At 49.6% G+C, this 24,096-nt stretch overlaps 1 protein-coding gene across 2 annotated transcripts in view; it reads left to right on the top strand.

The window, feature by feature from the left end:
* The window catches only part of AKT3 (AKT serine/threonine kinase 3), a 2,870,184-nt gene that overhangs the window by 918,358 nt on the left and 1,927,730 nt on the right, over window positions 1–24,096 (top strand). The gene's annotated exons all lie outside the window — the stretch shown is intronic.

Below are 24,096 nucleotides of genomic sequence, written 5' to 3'. Positions count from 1 at the left end.
CTGCAAATGCTAAGCCGCACATGATGAACTGGTATAGTTCCTGCGACCAAAACAAACCTTGCATTGAACATTGTATGGTTCATTTACTTTTGTATCACATTTTTATTCATCAAGATTGTATAATAATGTCCATTTACTTTTCAGAATTTTCAACAATGCCTGCCTGTTCGATTATCGGTTGCCCTTCGAAGGCCCATGCTAAATTTGAAGGCACTACAATGCATGTATTCCCAAAAACTGTTGATCGAATAAGAGAAATGGGTCAGACATTGCGGATATCCACTGGATGAGCTGGAAAGTAGAGTCCAACAAGTCTTAGAGGACAAGAGGGGTGATGGATACCGCATCTGCAGCCGGCACTTTTCCTCGAACATGTACACAACATCTTGGTTAACGAAGAATAAACGGCGAACGACACGAAAATTGCTCACGAATGCTATTCCCACTCTTTGTCCACATTCCACCACTGGTGAGTCAAGTGCCCGGATTTAGCTTTAGGCCTTGCGGTAGTGTGTAGGTAGCCGAATGGATTCATTGATATTTTAGGTGTTGTGTCCCTTGTAATACTTTCGACATTGATATGAGTGTATAGATTTTTGAATAATGACATTCATCAATATATTCTTTTTCGATTTCATAACCCACAAATGAAATCTATATACGGGCACAGGGAACTGTGCTATATTGCCCATTTTCAATAGCATTATCTGTCTCCTTATATGGCAATTTTTAATATTGGCATTTCATTATCAATCAATTTACCTTTACAACTGCTTGACTATCCCTTAAATCTGAAGCAAGAACATTCTACATCCGTGACGTACTCTGTTATCAACCACTTCTAGCGTGTATCAGGTAATCTTACTTGGCTATTCAGCTACAGACTTGTTTTATGCATGCCAAGTAATATTTTTATTGTATCGTGTAATTATTTTACCGAACGTTTGGTTAGTGCTGTCCACTTGATATACACCTTAGTTATCGTCCACTGGTGTTTGTTTTCAGTTATGATTAATGTTATCCATAGTAATGCAATTACTGTCTTTCAGGGAGATGCTGAAGCGTCCACCACATTGGCAGCACAAGGTATGGATACTGACGGCTCCATCGAACTAGATCATCAGAGCTGTAATACTTGTCGTTTGATTGTTCTACACAATGTTTCATTCGTGGTTAGCCATTGATATGTACCTGTGCGTTCGACCCCAAGTGTGTCTTATGTTTTCAATATTGTAATCCTTACTAATACAAGTACTATCTTTCAGGCAGTTGATGAAGCGTCAACCCCTGCACTTGATGCGGAGCCTGACATTCAAGTAATTCCAGGGGAAGTGGAAGCGGGACATTGCGTATACGAATCGGCGCAACAGCTTTTGGAAGTGCGCACTACATTTACAACATCCCTACATATTATTCGGCAGCACGGCGTGTTGAGACTTGGGATGCTCATGTCCAATTGCCAGAACATGAATTGAATGTGTCCGGAGAATGCAGTAAAGTTGTATTGGACCATTGCTACAGTTCGACTGCACCACCAAAAGAAGATGATACTGAATGTATTGAAGATGGCTCTGAAGTAGTCGCAGATCAATTCACACAATCTACACCTGCCAAAAAAATGCCACCCAAAAAGCTGTCGACAATGTTGTGTTCTCCCGTCAATGCTGAAGTAACAGATGTTGAAATGGCAGAGAATGAACCAGCAGCAGCACCCAACGACGCATCAGAACTTGAGATCAGCGATATTTCTTTAGAATTTCTTGATATGTCCTCAACGGCACAGTCCGAAAAAACTTTCACGCCGGATGACAGTCTAATGAAAGAGGGCAAATACACAGTATTCAACAGTTGTTTGATGGATATTATAAGTATGCTGAAATGTGGGCATTCAGTTGGAGGGGAAGTTTGTGGGGAGCCATTGATTCATGTGACTCGTCAAAAACAAGGCAGTAACGTCAAAATACATGCCGCATGTAGATTTAATCATGCGTTCTCATGGTCTGCACAACCGATGCTGGGGAAGCTGCCAGCAGGCAATCTACTTTGTGCAGCTGCCTCACTTTTTAGTGGGTCCAGTTTTAGAAAGTTAGTCTTTCTTTCATTTCTAAAACGCAGTACTACAAATACCAACATGATTATCTGTTTCCGGCCATTAGTGATGCTAGGAAAATTGAACAATTGTCTCTAGCAAGTACATTCGAAGGGAAACGATTCAGGCTAGCCGGCGATGGACAGTGTGACAGCCCTGGATTTTCTGCCAAGTACTGCACCTACCACTTTCAGGACATGGATAGTAAGAAAATTGTTAGTTCGGTGGTCGTGCAGGTGTCCCAATGTAAATCCTCAGTGGCCATGGAGAAACTAGGATTTATAAAATCATTGCAATAGCTACAATCAAGGAGAATGCACATTAACCTCATAGCCACGGACAGACACGTTTCAATTGCCAAGACAATGAGAGAGCACTTCCCACATATTAAACATCAATTTGACGTATGGCATCTTGCTAAATCAATCAATAAGAAAATCTGGGCTGCAGGGAAAAAAAAGGTTTTGAAAGTATTTCACAGTGGTCCCAGTCTATCAGCAACCATCTTTGGTGGAGCTCCAAAACTTGTGAAGGGTCAGTGGAAATCCTACTTGAAAAATGGCGGTCACTGATGCACCACTGTACCAACGTTCACCGCTGGACAGAAAACCAACTTTTCCACCAATGTGAACATGGCCCTTTGTCCACAGAGGAGGCACGGAAGAAGTGGTTGATTGCGTCTTCACCTACACACAAAACCATTGAGAAGATTGTTTTCGATAAATCTCTATCAAGAGATTTGAGGGGACTGACAGAATTCTGTCTCAGAGGAGAATTGGAGGTGTTCCACAATATGTGCCTAAAGTACAGGCCAAAGCGATTGCATTTCAGCTTACAGGGCATGAAACCTAGGACTCTACTAGCGGTCTTGGCCCATAACGAGAATGTGGGCCGTGAACAGTCTAGGACTACGGGAAAGGTAGGGATGCCTCGCTACACTACGACCTTTGGAAAAAGAACTAAGAAATGGGGGGTAAAACCAGTATATGAGGAAATGGAGTTCGACTTTGTTAAAGGGCTTATTGTTAGTGTACTAGAGAAGCGCAGATATGGAATTTTGAGCGTTTCTGTGCAGAGCACTGATGCATTGCCACCAAACATTGCCACTGTGCCATGTCCACCCAAAGCAGAGCTCGTTGAGAAGTTCAAATCCCGGTTTAAATAAATCATTGTAATCTGATTGTCTTTTTGAAAATATTGTTATTGTACAGTGTGCATACAAAGTATGCTAACCCTAAACCCTCCATTCACCATCCTGGGTGGCGAACAACATGGGTGTCATCTTTGACTTCTCTCTCTATTCACCTCATATCGCTAACCTTGTGAATATGTGTATGTATATATTTTTGTTGCTGTAACTAAGTTTCGCAATCTCATGTAAATGCTGCGCACTGTTAACCGAGGGGAGGCTTGCGTATTGAAAATAATAACACAAACAATAAATCTCACTTTCAACTCAACTCCTCGGGTACTTTATACTTTCCCTAACCTTCCCCCAAAAAGTCAATGTCTCCATAGTTATGGTTCTCTAGGGCTGCAAAGCTCGCGGACAACGAGGACAAAATTGGGTGCCTTAGAATGCGCCAAGCGAGGCGTTGCAGATGGGAGAGAAGCCAGTCCGCATTTGCACATTGAGGCCTAGTACAAACATGGAGTCGAAAATTCAAGTTCTCACAGATGGCTTTACACGGGATGTTGCAAAGTAAAAATGTACGCTCATGCAGAGTGAAGGTCAGCGGCTTTGATTTTATGCTCGCGGGCTGAAGAGGCCCGCGAATCGCACTGGCAGTATAAGGTTCTATTGTTTTTTGACCTTGAGAGACAGGGACCATGCTGAAAGGACTTCATTTGAAGGAGGTGGGCAATAACGTAAGAGACGATAAGGCTGAAAATCCTGAAACTAGACCGAGTTTCATGTTCAGTGTATGAAAAATCGTTGGCACGAACACAGTGGGATTTACGGACTGCATTACGCAGAGATACAATGGAAATGGCAAATATAATGTAAGTAACTCTTTAGACGCTTTTATACCAGAATTAATGAATGAATGAATAGCAAGTACAACATTTGTGGGATCGTCTTTCTACCGGGCACATGGGCATGCATCGGGTGAGCAAAGTCATCGGTAATCTCTGAAGTTGAATCCATCTGTTTCTTTGCGTACCCTTTCTCGTTGAGGCTTTCTCCCATTGACCTCGCTGCTTCACTGATCTATAATTACACCCTCTAGAAGTGACACCTCCTTTACCTGAGATTTTGAGCGAGCCGTGCCAGCCACAGTCCTTGCCTGGCGTCTAGTGCGCTGTAGGACTTCCTTGATTGGGGCTCCCACACAATCCATCACATGGGTAAATCCCCCTCCGCCCCTCTCTGTGCACTGGCAACATGGGGAACATGGGAAACACTCTCCACCATACGCTGCGTCCGGCGATGGTATTTGAAATGTGCAACGAAGGAAAGGAAGAACTCTCCAGGCTTCTCCGTGCACGGGAAACACACTCCAGCACACTCCACCACACTTTATGCCAGTACCCAAAAGCTGCAGGTAAAAATGTGCTGTAATCAATGTGGGTGTCTTTTTAAGGGAATTGTCTCCTAACAGTAGAGCATATCTTTACTTGCATGATCAATTAAGTGCCATGCATTGCACAGAAGGGTCTTTACTAACCCTTCTGAATGTTTGTTCATTGCGCGCTAGAATCTCCCTGAGGCCGATATGCATTCCTATCCCCCAAAACGAGATTAAAAAACAACCTTTATTTTTCTAAATAAAGAGCGAGGTATTATGTAAATGCTGCATGTTTGACATCTCCTTAAGTGTGCACTTATCAGAATACCGAATGCAGCAACCACTGTGATAGTTACTACTTTGTAGCAGAACAGCACAACACTACTACTAAATCAGAAGTGATCCAAATAATAAAGATGCAACGGGCAGAGCCCAACAGGTATTCCTACTTTGCCTCTTTTGGTAATGTCGGCCGAGGGCAGGCTATATCTTCACAAGTGGTGCGAGTTGATATAGTTGCAACACAAACAATAATAGTATGGTCGTACCAATTTTAAAAAGTGCCAAATAAATGTTCCATATAAATAAGAACTTTATCACACAACTAATTTTAATCACTAGAGACCCACCCCTGTAAATGAAAAACGCAGCATGCAGACTTTGAGAAGAAAGGGTTGATGAGCAGGGTGTGCATGAAAAAGATGCAGCAATGTCAGTGTTAAAGAATATGTCTATATATAAAACAAGGGAGCAAATGTAAGTCACTATGATCCTTTAAAGTTGTCAAGGGGGCAAAGCCTCTTTAAATACCTTTTGTGTATTCTCTTTGGGGCTGAACGTTGAGAATGTCTGCTAGGGGTTTTGCTGCAATCTAGTACTTGTTGAGGCAGTCTAGTCGTGCATTCCCAATGGTGAGTTTGAAGTAGTGTCGGTTAGAGGCATGGGCTCCCGTTAGATCGAGTCAGCGTTCAAGTGAATAGCTTCCAATGGTTTGCAATAGTGGCGTTATGAGGCTTCTGCTGATTAGAGTTGCCTTATCAATGGTTAGTCAGTGGCGTTCAGCCAGTCAAAATGGACATTAGTCAGTTGCTTCCACAGAGTCGAGCTGACAATCTGGTTGAATTGAGGTGGTCTACTGCAATTGGTCGAGTAGGTGTCTCGGTGGCTCTAAGAGCGTAGTGGGCAAAGCAGCATAACTGGTCCTGAAGGGGCTTGAAGTGAGTTGTGCAAAATTGAACTGGCTGGAAGATGTCTCCAGTCAATACAATAGGCTTCCAGCTGCTTGTAGACTTCTGGGTTGCTGGGAGGACCAATTCAGCGTCTCCAAGGAGAGGTGAGTCCTTGGTTCCGCTTTTCCACTCCAGAAAGTTGGTCTTGCACCATAAGGGATTCCGTCACCTCCAGTGAGCAGGATCTTGGTTCCAGTGCAAAGCCTGCAGAGAGCCCTTGGTCCACAGCAATGCTAACCTACTATTCCCTGATGAGGATTAGGGAGTCCATGTGATGTAAGTTGCCCCATTAATGTGTCCAGCAAATAGGAAAGAAAATACAGATTCTGCCAGCACTGTGCTAAAGATTTCTAACTCCACATCCTTAATTGCGGTCTCTTTCCCTGATTGAATAGAACACTGGCATGGCCTCAGGGTGCCCTATTGCTGGGTCCAATTCGGACAGTGAAGTGGGGCAGTAGGGTTATAGTGGGAAACCTTACCATGTCAGATTACTTTTGTTTCGAGTGATACTCCCCCCCCCACCTATGAGTTACCTCTGGTTGTGGGGCGAGCAGTCTGCCTTTGGCATGGTTCTGCCTTGAATGTAAGAATTTTGTATCAGTGTGAGCTCCTTATCCTGTGGTGCCCAAGCAGCAAGTGCGTAGAAGTCTGATGGGGACATCCCCCTGTGATGGGATTGAATGTGTTTTAAACTACGTTGGTGTGGCTGTAGGAATGGCTTCCCCATGTTGGGGGAAACCAATGTCTTGGTCCGACCAAAGGTGGAGCGCATTATCAGGCTTTGGGTGTTACAGCCAAATGATTCCCGAAAACACCCTTTGATATAGGGGAATGTGGATGTACTGCTATGGTAGCAGATATGGCCTGGACTTGCACGTTGCTGGAAGCAGGTGGAGCTGTGGGAACATGTGGTCCATTGTTTGTTTGGACTTTGTATTCTTGACACAATGGGCCTTCAGACCAGATAGGTACTGTACTGTTCAAGGGGATTGGGTCCTCCGACGTATTCCATATCTATGACCTGTAATCACCACAGCTGTGCTGCTTCGGAAAATCTTCGGCTCCTGCGTCAATGACGTCGATACGCGGCCCTCGAGGACCTCCTGCGACGGCCAACGTCACTGGATGTTATAAGTAGGACGCACGACGCCCGTAGCCTCAGTTCCGTTTTTTCCACTAAAGTGTTCGCTTCGTAGATCTCGGCGCACCTCGACTCTTTGGAGTTTCTGTTCTTTCTCGGTTCTTCGAACCTGTTCGTATTGTGAAGTATATTCTTCGTGAACATGTCTACCTCGTCTTCCACCCCGCGTCCGGGCTTTAAGAAGTGCGGGGACTGTGGGTCCAAGATGTCGGTGACGGACTCGCACGACGCCTGCCTCTGGTGCCTCGGGGAGGCCCATGACACGGATGACTGTGTCGACTGCCAGTCGCTCACGTCCAAAGCCTTGCGGAAGTCGAGATCTGCAGGGCTTTCGACTGACGATTCGAGGGGCGACTCTCCGCATCGTCATCGGAAGTCCAGTGGGTCTCGGTCCCGGAGTCGGTCCCGGCAATCCTCTACCTCTTCGATGCACTCCTGGAAGCGCCGTCATCGGTTGCCTTCCCCGTCCTCATTCGAGGACTCCGCCCGTCGGCGGGTCGCTTATCCCATCTAGCATGCGACGCCGGAGGAATGGGCTTCCTTCGGGAAGAAAATGTTAGCGATTCTCGAAATCACAGGGCACTGGTCCATCCGCGCCTCCGAGTGGGGTCGGTCGTGATCGGTCGAGAGACAGTACTCGCACGCCTTCGGGCTCGGGTGGTCGGCACGATTCGCGGGAGAGGTCCCGCTCGGACAAGGGGAATCGTTCTCATGCCCGGTCCAGGTCCCGGTCCTCGATGCGCTCGAGACCGTGTGCACCTGTGGTGTCTTCGAGGAAGATGTCGACGCCGGTGGCGCAGAGGTCATCGACGGACTCTTTCGAGGCCCCGCCTCCGAAGAAGTCGTCGATGCCATCGGCACCCAGGCTGTTGAGGGACACGCTCGGGGATTCACTCGACGCCTTTCGAGGCTGTTTCGAAGGGGGTACCCCGGGCTCGGTGGAACCCCCTAGAAAGGCTGTGGCCAAGGTCAAGCATGGCTTTGTTCCACATTCTGTGCCTTCTTCCCGCCATCTTGAGTTTATTTCAGACATGGATGAGGGATCTGATGATGGCATGGTTCCTGATACGGTGCCAGACGAGATTCGCTCGGGCCATAGCCAGATTGAGGACCTGTGGCAGTCCCTGCACGATGCCAGTGGGCTGGACACCTCTCCGGAGGTGGAGTTTTGTAGGCCTGAGCCTGGCACTCGTGCCGACTCCTCGTACCAGCGCCTTATGTCTAGGGTCACTGAGTACTTGGAATGGTCTGCTCACCCAGGGGATTTTCTTCAGGATGACCTTACGGATATCCTCGACCAAGGTCCACCAACCGACCCGGTACTGCCGTTCCATATGGCTCTACAGAGGAGGGTGGCGGCGGCTTGGACTGCTCCGGAGAGTCTCCCTGCAGTGGGCAAGTCTTTGCCGCGAGAATACCGCCCAGCCAGTTGCGACCCCTGCTACTTGACCAGGCACCCCACTCCGGGGAGTTTGGTGGTGCAGGCGGCTACGGGCCATACAAAGCAGGCGTCATATCCTACCATCCCTCCTGATGGGGACGACAAGTGTTTTGACGGCTGGGCGAAGAAAGTGTTTTCTTCAGGGGGTATGGCACTTCAGGTGGCCAACTCCGTATGTGCCTTGTCACGTTTCACGCACTCTGTGGAACTGTTTCCTTAGCGGCTGAACATATTCCTAAAGGGGACGAACGGGATGGTTTCCTTGCCATGGTTCAGGATGGCAAGGATGCCATGTGTGAGGCGGTTCAGTCGGGTTTGGACATGGCAGATTACGTCAGCCGGTCCATGGCGGCGAGCACCATGATAAGCAGGTTTGCGTGGTTGCGGAAGTCGGGGTTTGCTCCTGATGTACATGCCCTCTGACGGGGAAGTCATGAGGCCATGTCCCATGGTTCGCCGGTTGGGGGCGGGGGAGGCTGGCGCAGTATCTTGCAGAGTGGTGCGCCATTACTTCAGATGTGTGTGTTCTGGAGATCATAACCCACGGCTACTGTCTTCCTTTCCGGCAGAGGCCTCGAGACAATCCACTGGGGAATCTCTCTTTGAAGAGTCCGGATCCGCTCCTTGCGCAGGAAACTCAATCCCTGCTGAAGAAAGACGCCATAGAACTGGTGCCTGTAGCGGAGAGGAACAAGGAATGGTATTCCCCTTATATTATTTTTTTTTTAACATTTTTATTGAGAGAGTAGGTCAGCAGCAAGATACAATATTAACATGTCAGAACATAGCTTGATCAATTTACAGCCTTCAATTTAAGGGGGGGGGGGTAGAGGAAGACATCACAGATCATAGACATGAGAGCAACCAGTACAAGCGTAGTAAACATTGCAAGTCAAGGCGAGGATCTGGGTGTTACATCAGGGCCTGAGTCCAGGCCGCACAGATAGAAGCGTAGCAATGGCCAGATATCTTTGGGGCGACATGGTGCCGGAACCGACAATACAAATAATTCCTCGTCATCATTTACTATACAAAGGTCTTTTAAGAAAGTGGCTATGGTTGGGGCGGTGGAGGACTTCCAACATTTAAGAATACAACGTTTGGCAATAATACAAGAAATGTTAAAAAATCGCCTCGTGGTTTCCTTCACTTTGCCTATATCGCCCAGCAGGTATTTCAAGGGTGAGAGTCTCGCCGGGATGGCTGTGATATCTTCAAGGAGCTTCGCAACTTCCTTCCAGAACTCTGCTATTAGCGGACATGACCAGTACATATGATAAGGCCCCGCATTGGGGGTGTCCCACTTAGGGCAGGCACCTGTGCAATTTTCCACAAATTTAGCTAATCTAGCCGGGGAATAGTGTAATTGGTTTAAAACTTTGAACTGAATCAGCCGGAGCCCAGCATTCATGGACACTGATCGAGTAAGCTGACAGTACCGGGCCCAGCGGACCTCATCTATTTGAGTGCCCACGTCTCGCTCCCAGATTTCAGAGTGGGTCTGCACCAATGAATATAGCATAGAGACCCCCTTGCTTTGACCGTCCATTGACACTATTGACCTAATGCATGCATGGGATTGGGGTTCTTGTGGAAATGTCGGCCACTTCGCCGAGAAAGCAACCCTCATCCTGTAATATTGAAGGCGTTTAAGTTGGCCCCTCCCCACCGCTTCAGTAAAAGTCGTGAGGTCACAGAACTCACCATCCGGGAACATGTTGTGTAGTGTGAAAAGCTTGTTAGGGTCCCAGGATTGCTGGAAGGCTCGGTCAAATGCGGGGGAAATGCTAGAGAAGTCCCACAGGGGGACTTCCGGGTCGTAGGGGGATTCCAGTCCTAGCCTCTTGTATAGTCTGGGCCAAGCATGAGAGGTTGTGTATACCGGATCGAACGGGCCTATGTCCCCATAGCTTGGATTAAGAAGGACTGAGCGTATGTTGTTTGGGCGAACAGAGTGCTTTTCGATCAATATGTGGGGGGCAGTGTCCTCTGGGTCGAACCAATGGTTTTGCAAATTGCGCTTCTGCGCATAAATAATAAAGCTCGAAGTCTGGTGCCGCGATGCCTCCCTGTACGAAAGGCTCAACCATCTTATCCCAACCCATCCTGGCAGTTTTCCCATTCCAAATAAACGAGGAGGCGAGTGATTTAAGTTTCGAGAAAAAGGGTTTACCAGGCCAAAGTGGGTTGTTATTCAAGTAATATAGGAGCTTGGGGAGAACCACCATTTTAAGTAGCGCAACTCTGCCGTACAGGGATAGTGGAAGGCTAGCCCACATCTGAAATTTGGTCGAAAGGGTTGACGACAGTTCCCCATGGTTATGCGTGTATAACAGGGTTTTATTTCTGGCGACCATTATCCCTAAGTAACGTACCTTGGTGGGGGCAGGTCTAAATCCCTCTATTTCAGCTAGGTCTCCCGTGCCGTCAGTAAGGGGAAATATTTCTGACTTCGGTATATTAATTCTATAACCCGAGTGATCTGAGAATTCATGTATGTCGGACATGATGTTTGCACGTTTTCTTTGGGGTCACGGACATATAAAAGGGTGTCGTCAGCGTAAAGTGATATTATATGAGGGGGGCCGGTCATCCTAAGACCTCTGTGTGAGTGGTTTTGATGTATGAATTCCGCCATTGGTTCAATGGTCAGAGCGAAAAGTATGGGTGAGAAGGGACATACCTGCCTGGTCCCCCTGTGTAGGTGGAATGACTGGGAGAGAGTGGTGTTAGTCAGGACCTTAGCTGTCGGTTGTGTATATAATAATCGGACACAGTTGATATAGTACTGGCCAAGCCCAAACCGCTCCAGCACCAGGAAGAGGTATGCCCAGGAAACGGAGTCAAAGGCCTTCTCGGCGTCTAATGCGACCACGGCCGCCTTGGCATCTGGGTCGATCTGTGCCATAACATTGAATAGGCGTCTTAGGTTGAGAGCCGTGGACCTGGCTGGTATAAAGCCGGCCTGGTCGGGATGAACCAGGATCGGCAGTATGGCAGGAGTCTGGTTGCCAGCACTTTTGCAAAGATTTTTGCGTCGGTGTTAAAGACAGGGGTCGGTAGGACGCCATGTCTTGTGGCGGTCTACAGGGTTTCAAAAGGACGGTGATGATTGCTTCTCGCATAGATTCCGGGAGAACCCGGAGGCTCATTGCCTGCTCCCACACTTTCAGCAGTATCGGGGCTAATTCACTAGAGAATTCCTTGTATAATTCCGCAGGAAGGCCTTCCGAGCCGGGGGAACGGCCGCTCGATAGAGTTTTTATGGCCTCTGCAATCTCCTCTAATGTGATTGGCCTGTCTAGTATATCACGGGTTCCGGCAGTTAATATGGGAAGGTCGAGGTTATCCAGATATTGAAACGTATCCTCTTTGTTTTTTTTATCGTGGTTGGAATAGAGGGAGGAGTAGAACTCAGTAAAAGCAGAATTAATGTCTCGGTCTTTGTTCACCGTCCCCCCAGTCGGTGTCTGTATGCTCGGGATCGGGTTGTGGTGCCTATCAGCTCTAAGCATGTTGGCCAGGAATCTCCCAGCCTTATTGCTTTCCCCATATTGTCGGGCTTTGGCTGGAGCAGCCATATAAAGAACTTCTCTATGGGCTAACTTGTGGAATTCTTTTAACATGGTATGTATTTGCGCCAGGGTTCCCTTATCCTGTGTGATGCTGTACTCTGTAACCGGTCCATTTTTGTCTCGGCCACCCCCAATTCCTCACGTACCGACTTCAACATACCAGTCGACTTGCCTAGGATGGCTCCCCGGACCCAGGCCTTGAATGCATCCCACAGTGTGGCATATGTGGCAACAGAACCCGCGTTTAGTTCTAAGAACTCCACAATCTCTACATGCAATGGTTCACATATGTTGGGGTCTCTTAGGATTGCAGGGGGCATCCACCATCTTCTCGCCGGGGGGGAGACGTCGCTAAAGTTAATGTCAAGTGATACCGGCGAGTGATCCGAAAGGGTACGGGGATGTATATCACATTGGGAGATCGCCCCAGATAGGGATTGACTGACGATCCAATAGTCAATGCGCGAGTGGGAGTCGTGCACCGACGAGTAAAAGGTGTATTTCTTCTCACTTGGGTGTAATGCACGCCATGCGTCCACCATACCCATCTGTTCCATCAATTGTGTTACCACCAGTGCGGCCTTGGAGGGGGTTCTGGGGACAGTCGATGAACGATCCAGGGATTGGTCCAGTATCATGTTGAGATGCCAAGCAAGTGGGGGACTATGTGTTAGGCCTCAGACGGAGGATGACACAGATGATGGGTCAGGCAACCGCAAATCTCAAGGCCAGCCAGGAATTGAATAAGTACTGGCATGACCTTAAAGCCTCGCAAGTGGATTGGACTCCGGGACAGGAAATCCTTGTGATGGAGCCTACCAAGCCTAGAGCTTTGGCAGACAAGTGGACTGGACCCTTCAGGATCATCTCCAAGATGGGCGAAGTCAATTATCTGGTTGACATGGGAGCCTCTGGAGTAGCCCCTCAGGTATTCCATGTCAACCGGCTCAAGCCTTTCCACCGGCGAGCAGAAGTCTCATGTCTCTTGCTAGCTTCAGGGCAAGAAGAGGATGAGAGTGAGCCCCTTCCTGATTTGCTGCATAGCAACCCTCAGGATGGCTCAGTGGAGGGAGTACCTCTCTCTCCGGATTTGACAACAGAGCAACAGAGGGCCTGCAGGGCTTTGCTCCAACAGTATGCCTCTGTGTTTTCACTGACGCCAGGCCTTACACCGTGGTGTAGGCATGAAATTGACACTGGTGACAGTGTGCCTGTCAAAAGCAGGTGCTACCGTATGTCAGATACCGTCAAGAACCACATCCAGGCTGAGGTCGCCAAGATGTTGGATCTGGGTGTTATTGAACTCTCAACCAGTCCCTGGTCCAGTCCAGTGGTCCTTGTCCCCAAGGCAAGTTCCCAGGCGGGTACCAAGGATTGGAGGTTCTGTGTGGACTACCGAGGAGTCAATGCCGTCACCAAAACTGACGCGCACCCATTACCCAGGGCTGATGAGCTCGTGGACACCATAGGTGCTGCCAAATTTGTGAGCACCTTTGACCTTACCTCAGGCTATTGGCAAATAGCTCTGACGGACCATGCCAAGGAAAAGACGGCCTTCTCAACACCTGAGGGACTCTACCAGTTTAGGGTCATGCCTTTTGGGTTGAAGAATGCCCATGCCACCTTCCAGAGATTGGTCAACCATGCGCTCAGTGGGCTGGAAGCCTTTTGTGTGGCTTACTTAGACGACATTGCCGTCTACAGTTCCACCTGGGAAGAGCATTTGACACATCTGGATAAGGTGTTGCAGGCCTTGAAAAGGGCTAACCTCACTATCAAGGGCACCAAGTGCCAGATAGCTCAGGGGAAAGTTACCTATCTTGGTCATGAGGTAGGAGGGGGTCAAATCCAACCTCTCTCCAGTAAAGTACAGGATGTACAGAACTGGGAGACTCCCACTACTCAAACCCAGGTGAGAGCCTTTTTGGGCCTCACTGGGTACTATCGCAATTTCATGGCAGACTATGGAACCATAGCTGCACCCCTGACAGCTCTAACTTCACCCAAACAGCCTAGGAAGGTTAATTGGACCGAAGACTGTCAGAGGGCCTTTGATGGCTTGAAAGAAAGTCTGTGTAGGGCACCTGTGTTGTGTGTGCCTGACTACAGGCGACCCTTTATCGTCCAGACGGATGCCTGCAACACCGGAATTGGAGCTGTCTTGTCTCAGTTAGATGACAAAGGGAGAGCACATCCTATCATATTCATTAGTAGACAACTGAAGGGTAGAGAACTTAGGTGGGCTACTGTTGAAAAGGAGTGTTTTAGCATAGTTTGGAGCCTTAGGCGTTTTAGGCCCTACCTTACGGGGTCTACCTTCAAGGTCCAAACAGATCATAAGCCCCTGAAGTGGCTTATGCAAATGAAGGGTGAGAATCCGAAATTGCTCAGGTGGTCCATTAGCCTGCAAGGGCTAGACTTCACCATAGAGCACAGACCAGGGAAGAGTCACGATAATGCAGATGGCCTTTCCAGAAGGTATGTTGACCGTCTGGATGAGGGTGTCTATCCCGTGGGAGATTAGACACCCTCCACCTCAGTCTGGGGGGGGCGACTGTGATGCTGGAAATGCATCAGAGGGACAGGGCCTTTGAATCCTTGTCTTTTACTGTTTTTTATCGTGTGTTCTGTCGTGTTTTCTGCCCAGGAGTCCACGTGGGACTCCTGGCAGTGCAGCTCTTTTGGTTTGGTGAACAGACCCATGGGATACCCTTATGGCACCCATGGGTAGGGGTACAACCCTGTGCCCCTAGTGTATGTTTTTGGGCACCTGTGGGTGGCCAACAGGGCAGGGTATGGGCAGGTGGCAGCTCCATGCTGAATTTGACAGGTGCTCTGGGTGTCCTCCATTTCGGGATACCCAGGCCCTGCCATTGGGATCAGTTGATTCCTGATAGGAAACAAGATGGCCCCTGTGGCCTCTTGCTTTCTATTGCCTGTTACCTTGTTTTCCCAAAGTGCTGGGAAGCCCTGACTCTATCCCTTCCCCCTGACTGGCTGTTGGGTGGAAGTTCCATATATGGTGTTGTTGTGAAGGCCCAGCTAGACTGACTGGAGCCTTCCCAGTGACTGTATGTTGTGGGTACCTCCTGTGGGTGGGACCTGGGTGAATGGAGTGTGTGACCAATATACACTCCTTGTTGTGGTTGTCTGGTTTCTGGCATGAGAGACAAAGACTGAGACAGCCCTGCCCGAAACTGGCCTGAATGCAGTGTGTAGTGTTGAATGGCTGGGTACTTGTCCCAATCCACATTCCTTGTTGTGAGTGTCTGAAAGGGAGGAGTGTGGCCTGAATGCACTGTGTGCCTGATTGGCTGACTGACTGCATGAATGCCCTTCTGTATGATTGGCTGCTGAGTGTGTGCCAGCAGTGTGGATGAGAGACAGAATAGTATATCTGGGGACCTCTCACCACTGGTAGTTGTTCAGAAGCGTTCAGGAGCTGAGTCTCCACTCTAAGAGTAACTGGAACTGCTGATCCTCGACGCCCAGCTGGAAGAAGACTTGCTGTTGCACTTGCTTCGACCGATCTGAAAGCTGCCGAATTCGTCGAGGACTGACCCGAGAGAGGACCTGGTAAGGCGCCCTCTTCCCATGCTCCGAGGGATCATCGAGCACCGCTACATCTTCGCCGAAGCGCCCTGGAAGTCAGACCCTCGAAAGGCTGCCGACCCGAGACTGGACCGCCGAAGAGATCGAAGTGAAGCACCCGGACATCGCCGCCGTCGAAGTCCATTGCCGTCGACCAGGGTTCGCAGGTCTGTGTAACCGCTGGAGGCCCGTCGAAGTTGTGTTGCCCAGCCGTGGGAACCACTTGACGCCGTGCCGCCGACGACCGGAGCCGTCCGCTCCTTGCCTAAGAACATTTGAATCGAAGGACTCCCTCGTCCGCACCGTCGACCGCTTTATCCTGCCGGAGAAAGTCGAGGATGACCAACGCGCCGACGAGAAACCTGCCGGTGGGTTTCCCGCCACCCGAAGACCACAAAGACTCGAACGACTCGACGCCCTTGCTGGGCCCCCGTCTTCACAATCTTTGCAGTCCAGAACACTTGTCATCGAGGTGCCCCGCACGCCTCTGCCTTGCAGGACGCCAACGCTCCGTCGTCGACTAGCACCGCTTGGATCGAAGCTGCCGCCTCATCGACGCCGTTCTACCCTGTTTGTTGTCGGACGTTCGACGCCCCGTGTCTCCCGCTTGAAAGGGAAGGCATTCAAGAAGGGCCGTCGATTCCCCGACGCCGAACGCCGAGTTCCTCGACGGACGTTCGACGCCCCGTGTCTCCCGCTTGAAAGGGAAGGCATTCAAGAAGGGCCGTCGATTCCCCGCCGCCGAACGCCGAGTTCCTCAACGCCTCTCGACGATCCGTGACTCCCGCTTGAAAGGGGGTCGCTCAAGAAGGATCTGTCCACGCCTCTTCGAAGAACTCGACTCCACCAGGTACATTGGGGGGGGTAAAAACATTATAGGAGGGAATAAGACTTGCAGAACAATATATGGACTGGGCTTGTGCTATATCTTTATTTTACAGGTTGCCCAGGTGGGGGGGATCTCCACACAGAACTGTGTCTAGTGGTAGGGGCCAGTATTCTGCCTATTGCTCAACCATCTTATTTTCTCTCCTCTCTCTATTGCTGGTTTCACTCTATTGATCTGTGTGACATTGTTACAGTATTGTTGATGCACTTTAATGAGATCTAATACAAAGGGTGGTACCACTTTAGAATTGTATATATTTGCCATTGTTGATTTTCCTAAGTACAAAGGGAGTTATTATGATAAGTGTACATAACCTTGAATATTGATTATATAAAGACTGTGTTCTAACCAATACAGTGTGTGGACATTCCTTTGTGGGGGCTTGGGAACTACATTGTACTTAAGAACCAGCCTGCATCACCTCCTGAGAAGCTAGGCCTTGATTGCTCGACCATAGCTACCGAATAGAGAATCTAGGCTGGGGTCCTCTGTGCCTCCCCTCTACCATATAGAGAGCAGAAGTACAGACCACCCCCTACCAGTCTTTACACCACCCCAGAGTATTTGTGTCTCCCCAGATGATGATCGCATATCCAGTATTGTACAATAAAACTGTGGGTCATCTAAATTGGGACCGTAGGTATTAATCAGAAGCACTTGATGCCCCGCCAATTCACCCCATACCAGTACGTATCTACCTTGTGGGTCTATTTTACTGGACTGATATTTGAAACACAATTTGGGGTGTATGAGAGTCAACACTCCTCTGGATTGTGCTGAGTATTCTGTATAGTATCTGTGTGACCCCCACCTCGGTAAGAGTTTAGTATTGACCTGCCCAAGCGCGTGTGTTTCCTGCATAAAAAGAATTTGAGGGTTGTGACGTGTGATGTACGCCGTGATCTTCCTTGCCTTAATCGGGTTATTTAACCCCCGGATGTTCCAGGAAAGGAGCTTAACACTCAAGCCCTTATTAACCTGCGTCATGGTCGCACCTGAGACTAGGCATACATCAATGCTCCCGCCCTTGTCGCGGGGAGAATGGGTATCCCGCTGCAAAACCGCTCTCTATTTTAACCGCTATAACAACCCTAAACATGGATTCCCCCAACAAGCCCGGTATTTCGGACTGCAACACCCTATTCCACTCCCAACCCCCTCCCGCATCATCAACCCCAACTGGACGATGTACCCCTAAAACCATAACCTAGGAACACTCCTGGGGGTGTGTGCTGCACTCGTACGACCGCCGACCCGGAAAGTCTGCACGGCTCCATTCCAACAAATATTTACCTTCAGGGCCACCCTACGGGCTTCAATTTAAAACTTTATAGCAGTGTGGCATCAGAAAAAAGAAAAGGGTATCAACCCGCGGGGTCGTCGGGTTCCACCGCGCCCCGGGGTGGCAGGTTCTGGTTCCCGGCCCGATCCCGGGTCGGTAGAGGGATGGAGGCTTCCACGTAGAGCATGGCTTCGGTTGGATTTTCCAAAAAATGAGCCCTGCCTCCATGTTGAATCCTCATTTTCGCCGGGTAGACAAGGGAGTACGGGACCTGGCGTAGTCTCAGTTGTCTCTTGACGGGCTCATAGGAGTGATTGCACATTGGTAGAAAAGTCCGGATATACGTGAATTCTGTTGTTTTCATAGAATAGGGTGCCCTTCTCCCTGGATATCCGCAGGATAGCGTCTCTGTCGCTATAATTGAGAAGACGGGCAATTATTGTACGAGGTGGGGCTCCAGGCCTGGGCGCAGGCGCCGATGAACGGTGCGCTCGCTCCACAAGGAAATGGTCCAAAAAGGAGTCGGAACCCAGGAGTTCCTTCAGAAGGGCCTCTACCTGACGTTCCATGGACCCTTTGCCAAAGGTTTCAGCCACCCCAACCAGACGGATGTTGTTCCTCCTAGAACGGGATTCCAAATCCTCGCATTTGTCAAGGGTTTTCCGGAGGTCCCCCTTCAGCTGGGCAATATCGCGGCCATGTTGTTGTATCGAGTCTTCATTGGTAGCGATCCTGCCTTCGGCCTCAGTAATCCGTGTGCTTTCCTTGTCCACCCTCGCCTTCAAGGAGCTAATTGTTGCCCCTATGTCATCCAATTTAGTGTTCACTGCTAGGAAGCCGTTCTGAACCATGGCCATCAATCGGTCCACCCTCTCCTCCATTGGCAACTCGGGGTGACTGTCCTCTTGCTGCGACGGGGGCGCCGCGGACCCGCTGGGCTGGGAATTGGCAAAGGAGTCCATTGGGCCCGTTTTCTTGGGGCGTGCTCCCTTCTGCTCGTATCGGCCCATGTGTAGACTCAAGTAGACCGTGTCTTCCTCCGCCCTGTCCGCCCCAACGTATGGCTCGGACTCTATAAAGGGTTGGTGGTGAGCTGAGACCCACTTATCGTGCAGGAGAGGCGTTTAAGGAAGGGCTGTAGCCGGATAAAATGTCCTCTCCTCAGCAGATCCTCCCTCCTCGTGCGTTGCCCCACTTGTTCTTAACGTCCGTCCACATGTGGGGGGGGGCCCTCCACCAGCAGGAGATATCAGGGGGGCCAAGGGCGGCTCTGCAGGCACGGGGGTCGGAGCACGACGGCTGCACACTACGCGGCTTTGGCCGGGGGACTACCGCATCCGCCGCGCCCAGCACGCGGCAGCGGTATATACCGACGTGGGACCCTCACATCAGCCGTTAGCGATAGTCCATCACATCAGGGAGTTTGATCGAAGCGCGGCCTCTCCAAATCGATCCGGCCCCTCCCCCCACGGCTCCAGGGGAAGATCGCCTGGAATTCGCGGGCGGCCAATGTCTCAGCCTCCGTCCGCAGGATCTTCAGGACGGTGTATCTTCAACGCGGTTCGGTGGATCGGCCCAAATTTTTCTCAGTATGTGCCCACAGCCTTACGCCACAGGACGGTGCGCTTCGTTTGTTCCGCGGACGGCCCTGAGAGAGGATGCGTATCTTGAAGGATTTATAGAAGCCGGAGCTCTGGGACTAGGCGGCCATCTTAGATGTGCGCAACAGCGCCCCCCGTATTACCCTTATTTTTTGATTTCCAAGAAAGACGGGGGTTCGAGACCCTCCATGGACTTGCGCGGTTTGAACAAACTCCTCAGGAAGGACAAGTTCAAGATGGTTACTCTCTAAGTCCTCCAGGCCCTTCAACTTCAGGACTGGTTGGTGTCTCTCGACCTCAAGGACGCTTATTTTCATGTGTCGATGCATCCAAAGCACAAGAAGTACCTGAGGTTCGCGGTTGGCGACTCACACTTTCAGTTTCGGGTCCTGCTGTTCAGATTGACCTCCGCCCCTAGGGTCTTCAGCAAGCTCATGGTAGTGGTGACAGCGCACCTCAGGAAAGGGGGTATTCACATCTACCCCTACCTGGACGATTGGTTGATCAGGGCGCGCTCTCCCGAGCAAGTCCTGGATCATCCGTCGGTCACCTGCCACTCCCTCCACGAGCTGGGCTTCTCCCTCAATTTGAAGTCCCATTTGACACCGACTCGGAGGCTCCAGTACATCAGAGCTGTGCTCGACACGTCCCTGGGGTAGTGTTTTCCTCCCCAGGTGAGGGCTCATCACATTCAGCAGATGGTGCACAAGTTTCAGCTTGCCCAGAGCCTCCCAGCGTTCGAGTTCTTGAGATTGCTCGGCCTCATGGCATCCTGCATTCTTCTGGTGCCAGAGGCCAGGTTGCGGATGAGATCTTTGCAATGGACACTCAAGCTCCAGTGGTCTCAGTCCTCTGGCAGGTTGTCGGACCCTGTTCAGGTGCCGTCCTCGGTCGCCCAGGAGCTTCTGTGGTGGGCTGTCAAACAATCTGATGAAGGGGGCTCCATTTTGGCTACCCTGGCCGGAGGTGACGATCGTGATGGACGCATCCCTCACGGGATGGGGAGCTCATGCCAACGGGTTGACAGTCAGCGGTCGTTGGTTTCCGTCGGAGTCCAGACTCCATATCAACCTGTTGGAGCTGAGGGCCGTCAGGCTAGCCCTGAAGGCTTTTCTGCCGACTGTGCTAGGGAAGAATGTCCTGATCCTGACAGACAACACGGTGGCCATGCACTACCTCAACAAAAAGGGGGGGCAGGGTCACCTCCTCTGTGCAGGGAGGCGATGCAGCTCTGGTTCTGGGCACTCCAACAGGAAGTTTAGATCTCGGCAGTTCATCTGGCCGGAGACGAAAACGAGACGGCGGACGCTCTGAGCAGGCAAAGCGTGATCTCCCATGAGTGGGAGTTGGCTCAGGAGATTCTCCTGGAGATCTTCGCCCTTTGGGGGACCCCTCAACTGGATCTCTTCGCCTCCAGTGTCAACCAGAAGTGCGAGAGGTTCTGCTCGCGGGAATTTCCTCCAAAAGGAGCCTTAGGAGACACGTTCGTGGTGGAGTGGTCATTCCGACTGCTGTACGCGTTTCCTCCAGTCCCCGTCATCCCGCAAGTACTGCAGAGGTTACGGAGGTTCGGTTCCCAGATGATCCTCATTGCTCCGGCGTGGGCCTGGAGGACGTGGTACCCGGTCCTTCTCGACTTGTCCATCTGCCCTCCACGTCATCTTCCCTACCAAGACGATCTGCTCTCACGGGAGGGGGGTCAGGTTCTCCATCCAGAGGTCAGATCCCTCAACCTTCACGCCTGGTTTCTGAAAGGTTGAGGTATATGGTTTGGGACCACCCTGAAGACGTGATGGAGGCGTTGCTCTTGGCCAGACGGCCCGCAACAAAGTCCCTGTACCGTTGCCGTAGGCGTAAGTTCTGCGACTGGTGCAGGGTTAAGAATGTGGATCCTTTTGAATGTGACATTCCCATGGTTATGTCTTTTTTGCTTTCTTTGGCCCACAGGGGCTTGCAAGTGGGTACCGTTAAAGGTTTCCTGGCGGCGCTGTCCATATTTAAGCGCTCGTCTGAAGAGTGTTCCTATTTTAAAATTCCTTTAATTCCTTTAATTTCTCAGTTTCTGAAAGGACTCACTAGTGTGTTCCCTCCGTCACCTTTCCAGGTGCCCGATTGGGATTTGAACCTTGTTCTCAAGTTTCTGATGGGTGCTCTGTTTGAACCTTTGCATTCATGCCCTTTGCGGCTGTTAACTCTTAAAACTGTATTTTTGGTTGTGGTCACTTCCGCTTGCTGAGTGAGTGAGTTAAGCCACCCTTCACTGTATTTCACAAGGACAGGGTTGTCCTTAGAGTTCGTCCTGCCTTTCTTCCGAAGGTGGTGTTGGAATTTCATTTAGGCCAGAAGGTTGTTCTTCCAGCGTTTTATCCTCCTCCACATCCTGGTAAGGAAGAGGTGAGGCACCATAGGCTTGATCCTAGGTGAGCGTTAAGCTTTTATATTTCGCGCATGTCCCGGGTCAGAGCGGACGATCAACTCTTCATTGGTTACGCTGGAAAAGCGTTTGGGACAAGCTGTGACGAAGCAGACTTTGTCTCGCTGGATTATTCTGGCTATTTCTGAGTGTTACAGCTTGGCGGGTAAGGACCCACCGGTCTGCTTGCGGGCCCATTCTACCAGGGGTATGGCTGCCTTTACTGCCCTACAGAGGGGTGTTCCTATTCGTAACATCTGTGATGCAGCCACCTGGGCTTCGGTACATACTTTTGTACGTCACTACTCCCGCGATTCCATTCGTGGGCAGGATCTGGCCTTTGGCAAGGCGGTCCTTTACTCCGCAATTTGATTGGGCATTCAAAATGTCTGTTTTCTAAATTAATTTCCCACCTCCTTGCATTGGTACTGCTTTGAGAGTCTGTCATAGATATGGAATACGTCGGAGGACCCAATCCCCTCGAAGAACAAGTTACTCTCTTACCTGGTAACGTTCTTTCGATGGGATGGTCCGACGACGTATTCCATATCGCTCCCTCCCTGCCTTCCCCGCTACAGAATTTCTTATGTGATTGCAGCTTACATTTCCGCAAGGCTTTGTGTGTCAGACTGGCAGTAGATTGGTGCCACGCGTTCTGGGAAAAAACTACAACTGAGGCTACGGGCGTCGTGCGTCCTACTTATAACATCCAGTGACGTCGGCCGTCGGAGGAGGGCCTAGAGGGCGGCGTATCGACGTCATCGACGCAGGACGCAGACGCCGAAGATTTTCCGGAGCAGCACAGCTGTGGTGATTACATGTCATAGATATGGAATACGTCGTTGGACCATCCCATCGAAAGAACATTACCAGGTAAGAGAGTAACTTGTTCTTTGAACTGTTCAATCTGATGGCATCTTCTAAGGGCCTGCATGGTCTGTTTGTGTTCTGCTGGTCACGGAGGTGAAGCATTCCATTTTGACTAGAAGCTGTGGAACCGGTCGAGTGCAATCATGGAGTTTCAACTGGACTTCCTTTTAGATATAGCTGGATATCGCTTAACACAACCAGCTTGATATATTATAGTCCTTTTACTGGCTCTGTATGTTTTTAATTAGGGTATGTTGAGGACTGCTATAAGAGCATGGAACATGCATGCAGTGGTGCATGCTTTGCTTGGTATTGCTGATCATGGCCCTGTGTATGTCAAAGAAGTAGTTTAGCACAGCTAACTTATGTATGTATATGTACCTTTCTGGTTATTTTGAAATGTGATATTTTTTTTTTCTTTTTTTTTGGTCCGGGTTTTTTCAAACTTTTCTCGCAGGGGGAGGACCTCCGTATCCTCCTGGTCAAGTTCATGCTCGCTTGATGTGCCCACTCCCTGCACGTTATAATTAAAATAATTATGTCCCACTTTTTAAGCCCACTAGCTACCACCTGTCATTTTGTCAGCCCAACAACCGGCAGCAAGCGACTGTATGGCTAATGTGGCAAACGGGTGGCACTCCAGCTTCTGCTTAAATAACATTTCTCAATCCACTGCAGGTCTTTGGCTGTCATTTCCAAAGGCTTTTCTTTGTTTTATATCACCTCATTTATATAACCTCATAAAGTAGTACATAGCACTATTGCATGAATGTTCACACTTTGGAGTGGCAGCATAGCTAGATGTTGGCAGTACTTTCAAATGATTATGAGCAGTATAGTGCGCTTGAATGTATGGTGCATGCGTTCATATGAGATAGTTATGCAACGTCTAAACTTGCTATGCTATATATCTTTTTGCAAAGCCCCTGCGTAGCTGGATAGTGTTCATAGATGCAGAGGACTCAATTTCCTCAAATCCAACCAGACTGATTCCTCCCTTTCTCCTAACCTGACCCTCCCTGAAGCCTTTCAAGTTATTCTGCTTATATTTTTTCCAAGAAATGAACACAAACCTGCCCAAGCTTCCTGAGGTTTTATGGCTCTTAAAGGTAATTCGGGCAGATTTGGGCTGGAAGAAAAATCCACAGGAACCCACACACCTACCCAAATCTTCTGGAGAGTCCTCCAATCATATTTTTGAAGGTTCACCCAAGCTTAATAGTGGGTAAAAAGGGAATGTGGGATTAAGTGTAAATCCCTCATAACTGTGTCACCTTCTGCTTGATGGTACAACTGATTTAAAGCAGTTGATGGCCTTACCCATTATAGCATTGCGTAATAAAGTATTCAGCATTTGACCTACATCACATGCACTACACTTTATAACTTATTACTGATCACATTGAGAACATGTAATGTTTATGTTTTAGTTTTCTCTCGTACTGCATACTACCAATTGCAC

Source organism: Ambystoma mexicanum, chromosome 4q (genome assembly GCF_040938575.1).
Source record: "Ambystoma mexicanum isolate Mex_15411 chromosome 4q, UKY_AmexF1_1, whole genome shotgun sequence".
In the NCBI taxonomy this organism is placed as follows: domain Eukaryota; kingdom Metazoa; phylum Chordata; class Amphibia; order Caudata; family Ambystomatidae; genus Ambystoma; species Ambystoma mexicanum.
This window is presented reverse-complemented; position numbering and strand designations above follow the sequence as displayed.